Consider the following 13326-nt stretch of genomic DNA (forward strand, 5'->3'; position numbering starts at 1 on the left):
CCTGGTGGTGGGGGTGCCGTCAGCCAAACAGGACTCTAGCAACACACGGCAAGCCGCAGTTGAGACATCCTAGCGAAGTGGCCACTTCGCAGGCTTTTGTCCCTGAGGACAGGTCATTTGCGAGGCCAGGGCGTACGCATAGCCTGCTAAATGCTCCATGGCAGGCTGGCATTCCGTAAGGCTCTAGTACAACCAGTCCGATTCCCAGCTCTACAAACGCTGTAGTCTTCCGAAGTTCCGACCAAGCGCAGGAACAAATAAAAAGCTATCAGTGCAAAGAAAAACAAACACTCTTAGCATAAAATAAAATGTAAGAAAACAGAAGAAAAGGCTGAGACTGTAGCTCCAGCACAGGGAAGCCTATCTTACTCCTAACTAGGCAAAAGACAGACTGAGTTGGGAATGCTGATAGCAGGGGGGTATTGGACCAGTGGGACAGCCCCCTACAGGCGTGTCTATGCAAATTGTTTGTGTTTTAACAAGTCTTATGCCTAGCTTGCTCCTGTGGATAAAAGGTCAATGCCCCATAAGTGAAGACTGTATGAGTGGGCGGCGACTGTCAGAGGACGCAAGAGAAAAACTGAGTGCCTATAGCTGAGAGTGGGTGTATACCCCCCCCCCCCGAGACTGCCCATAGGCATGCGTAGTCAAGCTTTGTCCTGCCTAGTGTCCTACACCTGTAGGGGGCAGTATAACCCAATGGTTAAGAAGAGTCAGGGGCTGTGTCCATCAATGAACGAAAGATAATTTTTTTTTTTTTGCTAAACAAAATTGTCATATTAAGTTTTTTCTCACACGGCATAAGCATACTTGTAATTACACCCCAAAACACATCCTGCTACTAGTCCTGAGTAGGACGATAACACGCAAGACTTTTTTACCGCCTGGCCACATACAGAGTATTTAAACATACTAATACTTTTAAACACTCCTCTTCCCCCCGACTGACAATGCTGCTGTCCAAATCTGTCCCCTGTGCTCATTCATCCAGAGTGGGGGCACTGTAATACAGGAAGTGTGTTACTGGCTAGATTACCAAGTGAAAACAGAGGGGATGAAAACTAATGCTCACATCTAATGATTGGCAAGTTGCAATATACATTACCTTTTGGGTTTAAAATCACTTTAAAAAGTGTTACTTAACCCACAACAGCAAAATCAGTCTGTATATACAGTAAAGCATGCTTTTTATACTCCCTGTGGAACCTAACAGGTTAATTCTGTGCATTGTGTAAAAAGGCTGTTTGATCCTGTCTTCTCCGATCCTCTCCTTCCACTGTACCAAATCCAGCTCCCGATAGTACAGCCTTGGGGACACTGCACATATACAGTTTGGTGTGTATTTCTGGAGAGGTTTTTTTTTTGGGAGGATGCATGTAAATCAGCACAGGGCCAATCAGCACTGTCCAGACAGAGGGTCAAGTGTACTGCAGCCTCATAGGACAGTCAGAGGAGAATGAAAACTCCAACAAGCTTTAACCACACACTGACGGAAGTTACAAGACTGCTATATACGGATGATGCACAGATCCTCCTCCTCTTCCACTGACTCCAGAACATGCTCAGATAAGACAGAGCCTTTGCAGTCAGGCTGCACATGCTCAGTTTGGTGTGTGTTGCTAGATTTTTTTTTTTTTCTCTTTCTTGGTTGCATGCACATGATCAGCACAGGGCCAATCAGCACTGTCCAGACAGAGGGTCAGGTCTGACACTGATAGAAATCACAAGGCTGCTCTAACTGCTGATGAGACAAGCTATTTGGCAGTTTATATTTAGTAAAATAATTGCATTTTCAGGTTCTGTGTGCTGTGGGAGACCAGATATAGTAAATGCAGAGTCGTGGGTTTAGTAACACTTTAAAGGCTGCCAGCTAAGAGAAATATGTAAGCTGCTATTGCAGATCTCTTGGGAATGCCAGGTTTCTGGCTGGCTCGGATTTTAAGACTTGCAGAGTATCTAAACAAGATCAACATTGAGCTAGCAATGTCTAACTACAATCTGCAAACTTGATGCAGGTCAGCAGCTCAAAGAACTGAAGCTTATGGCATTTAGTTTCGAAGTAAATCTAAACCCCAAACTTTTTATTTTTAGTTTTGAATGGAGTAGTGAAGGGTTAAAACCAGTCTTTTATTGCAGTTTGTGTAAGAATCATCATTTATATCCTGGTGACCATGGTCAGTGGTAAAAAGTAAAAATTTACATTTATACAATTATCATCATAAAAGGTTACTTCCAATAGAGACACCTGTTCCAGTGACAACATATAAGCAGTAGGCATGCAGCGATATTGGTGCCAATACAGAGTATTTTCAGGAGTACTCTTGAAAATATTCCTGCTATCCGAAACCAATACTTTGCAGTGTGATTTGCATCCATACAAAATGAATGGGCGCAAATCACACTGCAAAGAATTGCATGCAATTTGAACAGGAATGCGGTGAGGTTTCTTTCCAAATCGCATGCAGTTTGCCCACACCGTTCCTGTGTGAACCTGGACTTATAGTGAGGAAAAAGCCCTGGGGAGTTCAAATCCGCGGACCGGTGAATCGGCTTTTCAGCAGCAAGGGATCGTGGCAATCTAGTACAGTGGAGAGAGTTGGAACCGCTGGAGGCACAATTCTTTGCAGTGCAATTTGCACCCATTAATTTTCATTTTCATCACAAAGTATCGGTACTTGGTATCGGCTAGTACTTGACCAAAAATATCAGTACTCATACTCACCGATAAAAGAGGAAAAAAAAAAAAAGAGGCATCGGTGCATCCCTAATAAGAGGGGGGGGGGGGGGGTTCCCCATCACTTTGTTGTCTCCAGGGCAGAAAGAAAAAGGAAGTTTGTCCAACTGGACATAGACTGCAATAAAAAACCCACAGATCCTGATTTTTACTTTATCCAAAACTTGGCTCGTCTTTGCTTTAAAAAGGTACTTTAAGCTCCTGGGCAGAGGTTTCTGTAGCTTACCTTCAATGGTCCCAATTGTTTCTGGAAATTTCATCTTTGGCCTCCTTCATACAAGCATTCAGTGTTACTCTCTTTGTTGTTCAGCCTGCATGCATTTGAATAACTACGTATGGGCAGGTGGATGTAAATGGATGTATGCTTAGGAGTAAGGCAATATATAGGTGTGAGAGGCGAGGCTTCAATTTCACAAGAACCATTCAGCTGGTAGCAGAGGAGGTTCAGTTGCCAGGAGGCGACCAAAATCGCTGTAGGTGGGGCAGCAGGAATGGATTGAATGTCTACATGCCCCTTTGCAAAAGACAGCGAATGCAAGCACAACACTCCACCCAGTAAATGTCTTCAGCACTCAGTCCCACAGCATGAACCCCTTCTGCAAAAACCAGTGGAAACAGGGCATGAAGACACCCCAGCATCTTGAAGCAGTATTGCACCCATGATTAAAAATGTAACACACTGCTCAAAAAAAATGAAAGGAACACTTTTTAATCAGAGTATAGCATCAAGTCAAACTCCTGAGATGTGGACTTGGTCAGTTAAGTAGCAGAGGGGGTTGTTAATTTCTAACACTAAAGCAGCTGAAAGTGATCATCATGTGCACTAGAGATGGGCAACAATGAGACAACCTGCAAAATAGGAATCGTTTTAAAGGGGGAGGCCACTGACATTTTTTCCCTATGCATCTTTGTGGACTGTTTTTGGCTAGTTTTGCATTTGGCTACCAGTATCACTAGTGGTAGCATGAGGCGATACCTGGACCCCATAGAGGTTGCACAGGCAGTCCAATTCCTCCAGGATGGCACATCAATACGTGCCCTCACCAGAAGGTTTGCTGCGTCTTCCAGCACAGTCAAGAGCATGAAATCGATTCCCGGAGACAGGCAGTTACTATAGGAGAGATGGATAGGGCCGTAGAAGGTCCTTAAACCTTCATCAGGACCGGTATCTGCTCCTTTGTGCACAGAGGAACAGGATGAGCACTGCCAGAGCCCTACAAAATGACGTCCAGCAGGCCACTGCTGTGATTGTCTCTGACCAAACAATCAGAAACAGACTTCATGAGGGTGGCTTGAGAACCAGACGTCCACTAGTAGGCCCTGTGCTCACTGCCCAGCACCGTTGAGCTTGATTGGCATTTGCTATTGAACACCAGAATTGGAAGGTCTGCCATTGGTACCCTGTGCTTTTCACAGATGAAAGCAGGTTTACCCTGAGCACATGTTAAAGAGTGTGGAGAAGCCATGGAGACGGTTATGGTGCCTGTAACATCGTTCAGCATGACCTGTTTGGCGGTGGGTCAGTGATGGTCTGGGGAGGCATATCCATGAAGAGATGCACAGACCTCTACAGGCTAGACAATGGCACCCTTGCTGCCATTAGGTATCGGGATGAATTCCTTGGACCTAGTGTGAGACCGTACACTGGTTCAGTAGCTCCTGAATTCCTCCTGGTGCACAATGCCCAGCCTCATGTGGCGAGAGTATGCAGCCAGTTCTTGGAGGATGAAGGAATTGATACCATTTAATGGCCCCCCACGCCTGCCTGACCTAAATCCAATAGATGCCACCAGGTTGCACCTCATTCTGAGTTGCTGCATTGAAATTTCAGAAAAATGGACTAACCTGCTGCATCATTTTTTTTCACTTTGATTTTCAGGGTGTCATTGAATTCAGTCCTTCGTAGGTTGAGAATTTTCATTTCCATCAAATGATGGGACATCCTTTCATTACTAAACACATTACCCAGTCCATATCAATATAGATATCCAGCTTGATATTTTTCTTCATCGAGAGCTGATGTGTTTTCAAAGTGTTCCTTTAATTTTTTTGAGCAGTGTATATTGCAGCTTACTAATACTTAGATGCAGTGGCTGAATTTGTTTTGTTTTAAGGCTTTTTTTTATCCGGTCATTACAGCTGGTGATTTGGCCAGGGGGAGTGTTAAATGCACTACCAAATATATATGGACATGACTAAAAAAAAAAAAAACCTGAACTCCAGCTAACACATTATAAACAGTTACAGCAGTTGTTTTTTCCCTTTTGGATAAAGGTATTACATACATGAATAAAAGCTAATCATTGTAAGCACCCCTGTCAGTGGTAAATGGTTTGTCTTAAACCGCTAACTACTACTTTGCCTGCACAGCTTGGTTTGTTAAAGTTGAAGGGGGGAGGACAAAAAAAAAAAAGAAAAAAGAAAAAAAAAAAAAAACAAATGCAGCCACCACATCTAAGAATTGGTAAGCTGCAATTTAATACATTTTTGTGTTTGGGTTTAATACCAGACAACCCCAGTTAACCACTTCGCAAGCACCCTATAGCAGTTTTACTGCTACAGGGCGTCCTCTGTGTTCAGGATCATATACATACAAACACAAAATCCCACACTTCCAGGTAGCGAGCGCAAATGCGTGCCACCAGTAGCTCGCTCCTGTGCCAATCAGTGAGTCTGCCAGCACCTGCTGATGGTTCATTAGAGGCAGTCTGCCTATGTAAACAAGATAGATCGCCGTTGTGGCAGTAGGGGAGGCATGGATCCTGTGTTCCTGGGAAGGGACACAAGGATCCATGTCTTCCTATAGTAAAAGCACCTCCCACAGTACACACAAACACTGGCTAGGCACAGTTAACCTTTTGATCGCCCCTGATGTTAACCCCTTCCCACTCAATGTCAGTACAGTGAATATTTTTAGCACGGATCACTGTATTAGTGTCACTGGTTCCCAAAAGTGTCAGTGTCCAATTTGTCTGCCACAATATTGCAGTCCCACTATAAGTCGCTGATTACCATTACTAGTGAAAAAATAAGTAAAAATTCAATATACCCCATAGTCTGTAGACACTAACTTTGGTGCAAACCAATTAATATATGCTTACTGGGATTTTTTTTTTTTCTTTACCAAAAATATGTAGCAGAATACGCATTGGCCTAAACTTATGAAGGAATTTGATTTTTTCCAGAGACAGGTTTTAGAGCAGAAAGGAATATATATATATATATATATATATATATATATATATATATATATATATATATATATAATTTTTTTTTTTTTTTAAATTGTGGGTCTTTGTTTATAGCACAAGAAAAAACCACTGAGGTGATCAAATACCAGCAAAAAGAAAGTTATAATTGTGGGGGGGGAATGCATTTAGCAATTTTTACTTACCGAAAAATCTTTTTTTCTGATGTTTACTGACAGACACAGCTCTTTATCTTCTTGACTCTTGGTTTATGCTACCCCTACAGGAGTAGGACACTAGGCAGAAAAAAATTTGACTACGCCTATAGGGCAGTCCCAGGGGGTATACTGCCCCTTCCTGCTATAGCTCTTCAGTTTGGTAACAAGCAGTGTCAGAAGAACATAAAACCCAACTCAATAGAGGGGCGGGTGCTGTGTCCATCAGTGAACATGAGGAGAAAAAGGATTTTACAGCAAGACAAAAACCCAGTCTTTTTTTTCCTCTTGTTTATTGATGGACACAGCTCCATCATTTTCTTGACTCTTGGGACGTCCCAAAGCAGTGTCAATATGAGGGGTGGGAAGAACACAGCAAGGACCAAACTTCCCAAAAGGCGAAAACGTAGTCAACCAGGTGAAAACAGGAGCTCAAAACAGAAAACTGGAGCTCACCGGACAAAACAAAAAAAAAATACACCCTCAAAGAGGACTAATCCTCTCCAACAGCAGCCTTCAAAACCTTGCGGCCAAAAGAAGCATCCGCAGATACTTACACATCCACCTTATAGAATTTTGTGAAAGTGTGTACAGACGACCAGGTAGCCACCTTGCAAACCTGCGCAACCGACCCCGGATGACGGAAGGCCCAGGAGACACTAAGCGCCCTCATAGAACGCGCCTTAACAGGAAAAGGAGGATCCTGACCATTAATGGAGTAGGCCTGCACCACCGTCTGATCCTTCTGGAAATGGTTGCAGCGGATGCAGCCAGCCCCTTACTGGGACCATCCGGAAGGACAAATAGAGAATCTGATTTTCAGAACAACTCAGTCGCCACCAGGTACACCCCGATTGCCCGAACCACATCCAAAAAATGTAAGGCAATCTCTTTAGGATGCTTAGGCCACAAGAAGGGCACTACAATGTCTTCATTTAAATGGAAACCAGAGATGACCTTAGGCAGGAACGAAGCACCACTTTGTCTCTGTGAACCACCAGGTAAGGTGAATGACAAGACAGTGCAGCCAATTCCGACACCCTGCGTGCAGGAGTAATAGCCACCAAAAAGCTTACCTTCTGTGACAGAGTAAACAGAGGAACCTCAATTATTTTCAAAAAGGTGGAGGGAGCCAGGTGGCGAACCCCTTGAACAAAGGCGTGAACCAAGGAATTTGTGGCCAACGGGCGCTGAAAGAAAGTCGCCAAGGAGGAAATCTGGCCTTTATGGTACCCAAGGCCAAACGCTAATCTACGCCTCTTTGGAGAAACTCCAAGACACGAGACACCAAAAAGAACGGGGTCAGACTCACACCAAGTGATGTATGCCCTCCAGACTCGATAAAAGATCTTCCTAGAAGTAGATTTCCTAGCTTTTAACAGCGTATCAATCACAGATACTGACACCCCTCTATCCTTCAGCACCTGGCTTTCAATAGCCACACCGTTAAAGCAGGATGGAAGAGCAGCCCTTGAGCGAACAGATCTTCTCTGAGAGGGAGTCTCCAGGGACATCGGCGATCAAACATACTAGGTCTGCGTACAAGGACCTTCAAGGCCAGTCCAGAGTAACAAGGATAAATGGAATACCTTCTGCCTCGATTCTTCACAGGAGTCTTGGCAGAAGAGTTAGCGGAGAAAATGCATACATCAGAGGATACTGACCCCAAGGAGCCACCAGAGTGTCTTTAGCGTCAGCCAGAGGATCCCGAGACCTTGCCACAAACCTCTGCCCCTTCGTGTTGAGATGAGAGGCCGACAGGTCCACATCGGGAGTCCCCCACCGGAGACACAGTTGATGAAACACCCCCTGGTGGAGAGACCATTCTCCCTGATCCAATGTCTGCTGATTGAGCTAGTCTGCCTGCCAATATTCCACCCCTGGAATATGCACAGCAGAGATGGCCGGAAACGAACCATTCTGCCCACCTTAGAATGCCGGCCACTTCCTGGGCCTCTAGGGCACTTCTGGTGCCCCCTTGATGATTTACATATGCCACAGCCATGGCACTGTCCGATTGGATCCTTACCGGGAGCCCCCTCAGGCGAACTGTCCACTGGGTCAGGCAGAGCCTGATCGCTCGCTTGAATTTCCAGGATATTGATCAGAAGGCTAGACTCCTTCAGAGTCCAAACACTCTGAGCACATTTCGTGCCCAAGACACCTCCCCACCTGGACAGGCTGGCATAGGTGGTGACGACTGTCCAGTACAGGAGAGAAAAGATTTTCCCTGCTGGAGAGCGGAGCCACCATATCAGGGATCCCCTCATACGCCAGCTCAACAGGATCAGATTGTCTAGAGACTGCTCTTGTTCCATTACGCCAGAATCTGGTATGGAACTGTCTCGAAGGTGGAAACCATCAGACCCAGCACTTGCATGCAAGTCCTGAGAGATGACCACCAGTTGGACAACAGAAGCCGTATCGCATACTGCAGCTTCTGGAGTTTCACCTCCGGAAGAAACACCCGGGATGAGGCCATGTCAAGGGTCAGCCCCAGATCGTACAAGTTGGCAGACGGGACCTGAACAGATTTTTGGAAATTCAGTTTCTATCCGAACTGTCTTTCCAAGGCATTTGCAGGCTGCACGCAGAAGGAGGTCGTCCAAGTTCCCCCAGTACCGCAATCCCCTTCTGCCTTAATGCTAACACCGGGGCCAAAACATTTGTGAACACCCAAGGGGCTGAGGTGAGACCAAAAGGTAACGCCACAAATTGATAGTGCTCCTCGCCCACAGCCAAGTGAAGGAAATGCTGATGCCCAAAATATATTGGGATATGAAGGTAAGCCTGTCCTTGATATTGAGAGAGGCCAGAAAATCCCCTTGATGAAGGGATGCCACCACTGTGCGAACATTCAAAATTTCTGAACTCGCACAAAGCGGTTCAAGGCCTTGAGGTCCAGGATTGGACGGACCTTGCCTTCCTTCCTGGGAACAGCAAATAGGTTTGAATAAAACCCCTGAAAGCATTCCAATTCCAGAACCGGTACAATGGCAGGCGATCTGGGGAGAAACGCAGGTTGGAAGGGAAGAACCTTGCCTGAGGCAAGGACCGAACTAACTCGTGGAACCATTTGTCTTGAATCAATGAGGTCCACAGATCCAGAAAGAAGCAAAGACATACCCCCACCCCAGATATGGGTGAGGGCACCCCTTTAGGCAGAAGTAGGCTTGTCTGCAGTCCCGGAGGAACCCGCTCTGGACTTATTATGCCAGGGCCTCTTGGAACTCGATGCAGGGTTACGGGCAGATTTGGATCCCTGGTCCTTCGACCGCTTATGGGCCGAGAAGAAAGGGCCACGTTTGCGACGAGACTCTTTGCTCCTGGTAGTCTGTGAAAGCAAAGTACTCTTACCTTCAGTAAGATCTTTATTTATCTCCTCCATAGAAAGGGGGGGGGGGCTAGGCATGAGTGAATGAGGGGTGGTCCACAGAGAGAACTTGACAGTGAGGGGGAGCTTAAAATGGGAAGGAAGGGCCCTGCTGGGGTCCGACCAACCCAGGGAGGGGCTCACGTCTACCCTGAGAAATTGGAGGGGGGGACACTACTCACCACACTTTGGGACCGGGCGGGCACTGCTCCAGGCAGACAACCGCCCCATCTTGGAATAGGGGTGATGCGGGCTAGAGGCACTCTGCGACTCAGGTCATGTTTAGGACTATGCGCCCTCGCGAGGCGTTTAACTCGCCGGCCAGCCCCTGTCCAGTGGGGCTATGTCACGACCAACCCAGCGGGGAGCTAAGCTCAGGGTGCACTTGCTGGCTGGACTGGGTAGAGCATAAGGATCTAGGATATCCAGTCCATCACCCAGTCTGGTAGTTGACTGTAGTTCTCACAGAAACCAAATTGATTGTAGTTCACACAGGAGCAGAAAAAAAAAAAATCCATTTAAAAGTGTAAAAAAAATGCCAGGAACAGAGATCCCAGCAATGAACTAGGTCCTTACTCCTGACTAGGCAGAAAAAAAAAAAAAAAAAAAACACTGACGAGCTATAGCAGGAAGTGGGAGTAAACCCCCTGGGACTGCCCTATGGGCGTAGTTAAACTTTTTTCTGCATAGTGTCCTACTCCTGAAGGGGGCTGCATAAACCCAGAGTCAAGAAGATATGGAGCTGTGTCCGTCAGTGAACGAAAGAGAAAGACACATTTTATTTGGGTACAGTGTCACACGACCACGCAATTGTCAGTTACAGTGATGAAGTACTGTATCGCAAAAAAATGGCCTGGTCATTAAGGGGAGTAAATCTTCCGGAGCTGAATTGGTTAAGACCCCCTGTTGTATTTTGTAGTAGGATTACAATGTGAAAGCATTTTTTAATGCAAGAGATTTTCAGGGTTTAACATGTTTCTGAATTTGATACTTATGTATACTTTAGCATGGTTTACCAAACAGTAACAAAATTGATCTCACAACCAGCACAAGGGTCTGAAAAGCAGATTCTGCATCCAAGGCAGATTGAGTTTAATGGAAAACATGAAAGACATTAAAAAGGTCAAAACTGCAGATTATGCTTAGTCAACTGTGTATTACAAATATCCCACTCAACACAAATATATTCTTCTACCTCACATCCAAAACAGGAGTAAAAGTGGGCCTCCCATTCAATCAAAATCAAGGGAGTAATCTCTTTGGATTGGTCCACTATAGCAGAGAATGCTACCTGAACTTTGACTGGATGACAAGTACACTTAAAGTGCAGCACTATGGATTGTATTGCTTTGACAATATGGCACCTTTATTTACAGTAATTATGCACAAACCACAAAACTTAATCATGATCTTAAATAACCTTACTTGTGCTTTGTCCATGCAGGACAAAGCAATGGGTAACATTTAGGAACGGGCCCCAGCAGTCTATACTTTCCTTCCATTTACTTCCCTGCTGCTGGGTATAAGGAGCAATAGACTAACTTCACATCCATCCACATGGTGTTTGCAGACAGGCCACTCATGCACCCAGAGCTATCACATATGGGGGGGGGGGGGGGGGTTGGGGAGAGCACGAGCTCAGCCCTGTGTAAGCTCCAAGTCGCACCTTAAAGCTTATACAGGGCTTTCTTTTTTACTCCCAGCAGCCAGTTAGGTAGGGTTGGGGTGTGAAGGCAGGATAAGTACAAGTTGCTGTTGGGGAGCTTCATAAAATTAATCTGTTCATTGTCTTGCATGAGCAAAGCACAGATGCCTTTAAGCCTTAGCACTCCGAAAGGTAATATTTCAATTGTAGACTGGTGAAATAGGTCTTGCAGCCACTGGGGAATCCACAGCAAATGATAAAATGTTTTTTACCCTAACGCAGGGAATACATTAAAGGTGAAAAAGGTTTTAGATTTAGAACTACTTTAAAAAGGTCATTACAAACACTGTGGGGGAGATTTACTAAAACTGCAGCACACAGAATCTGGTGCAGCTGTGCATGGTAGCCAGCTTCTAACTTAAGCTTGTTCAATATGGTTTTGACAATAAGCCCGGGTTCATACCAGTGCGGCTTTTAAATTGCGCTACTTCAGCCCAATTTCAAAGCAGCAGATCAGTGCTATTTCCACCTCCGATTTCATTGCCGCTTGCAACTTCATCTAACAGACGTCTATATGCAAGTCGCAATGAAATTGGGAAAAAGTAGTGCAGGAACCCTTTACTAAATCACAGCAATTTGAACAATTCCATTTCCAGCAATGGGGTGCAATTTGTCATGTGATTTGGAAAAGTCAAATCGCACCGATGTGAACAAGGGCCATAACCTAGAAGCTGATCGGTTACAATATACCGGTGCACTACATTTGGTATGCTCAAGTTTTACTAAGTCTCCCCGTGTGTGTGTTTCACTTATGGGTCTGTCAGGTAGTTTTATAAATCTAGGAGATCTGCTAATGAGTCTCTCTCTGGCTTTCAAAATGTACAATCAAGTGTGTGACTCCATTTACAATGGCTGTAGGAATACCCCAAAATTAGGGTGTAGAAATCTTACTGAGTGAATACGAGAAACAAAATCCCATGAGCATCCATTTACTACATATCACTTTTATGTCGCCTGACCCTAAAATACAGGCTTAGCCAGTAATATGGTTACCTTCTTCAAGTAAATAAGAAACTGATCTCCCATCATCCTCTGCTTTAAACAAAACACATTTTACCTATTGAAGGCTGGTGGTTCCAACTCCCCACTTCCCAGCTAAAAAAATTAATTTTAGGTCCACTTTTAAACAGTTAAAGGAAGCCTATACAAAGTATGAAAGCCTACCTGTCTTTTGGAAAATGCTATTTGCCTATTAGGATTACTGCTATACTTAGGAGTCAGATGTTTTTATCCATACATGATCTGCACGTTTAATTTGGGTCACAGACTTAAAAATATATACGGTAATATAGAATAATAATAGTGTAGCCAAAAGGCAGCCAGACAAATTACATGTTCAAAAAATGGCAGCCCGTTATTCACTTTCCTTTAAGGAAACCTAGTGGGGAGGTTCAATCGGCAAAAACCTACATGCCCTCCAAAACAAGGAGCTGCCAAGGTGGCCTGGTTTACAGCCTAAACTTGGTATTAAGTCACATGGTCTGCAGCAGCTCAGTCTTAACACATATCCAATGAAGACTCCACTGCGGTAAGTCATTTATTGTGTGCAGGGACATAGAACCAAGGCCCAGCAGATTCCTTTATACAGCCAGCAGCTACCTTTTGGTTTATTTTTAAATACCCCATAACAAACCACTCTCTAATGGTTTGAGGTGCAACTTAAACCAAAACCATTTTTTTTGGGGGGGGGGGGGTCTGGAAAAGTGTCAGTTGCCATGGTAGGGAAATATCCCTTTAGGGCTTTGAAGATGTGATCACTGCGATAAGAAATAGAGGGAGGTCTCCACTAGGGACACAGATAAAAAGAAGTTAAAACAAAAAAAAAAAAAAAAGTGTTTTTCTTTATGGCTGTTAAAAGAGATTCCCCTCACTTCTTGTCCTATGAAAAATTGTCCTTTTGCTTCCTATTCTTCTGACATCTCTCCATTGACATCAAGGGCAAAAATCCATGTGCATGTAGCCTTTCCCCATTCTTGCCCAAAAAGAGAAATTAAAATTGCTTAAAAGCAAGCCTGAGTTCTGCTATTAAGTAACACCTCCACCCCAAAAAAAAAAATGAGCTATTAAAGTGTCCTCCTACTTAATTTTAGCAAAAAACAAATGTTAATAGC

This window comes from Pelophylax lessonae, assembly GCF_965119305.1.
Source record: "Pelophylax lessonae genome assembly, chromosome: 3".
Lineage (NCBI taxonomy): Eukaryota > Metazoa > Chordata > Amphibia > Anura > Ranidae > Pelophylax > Pelophylax lessonae.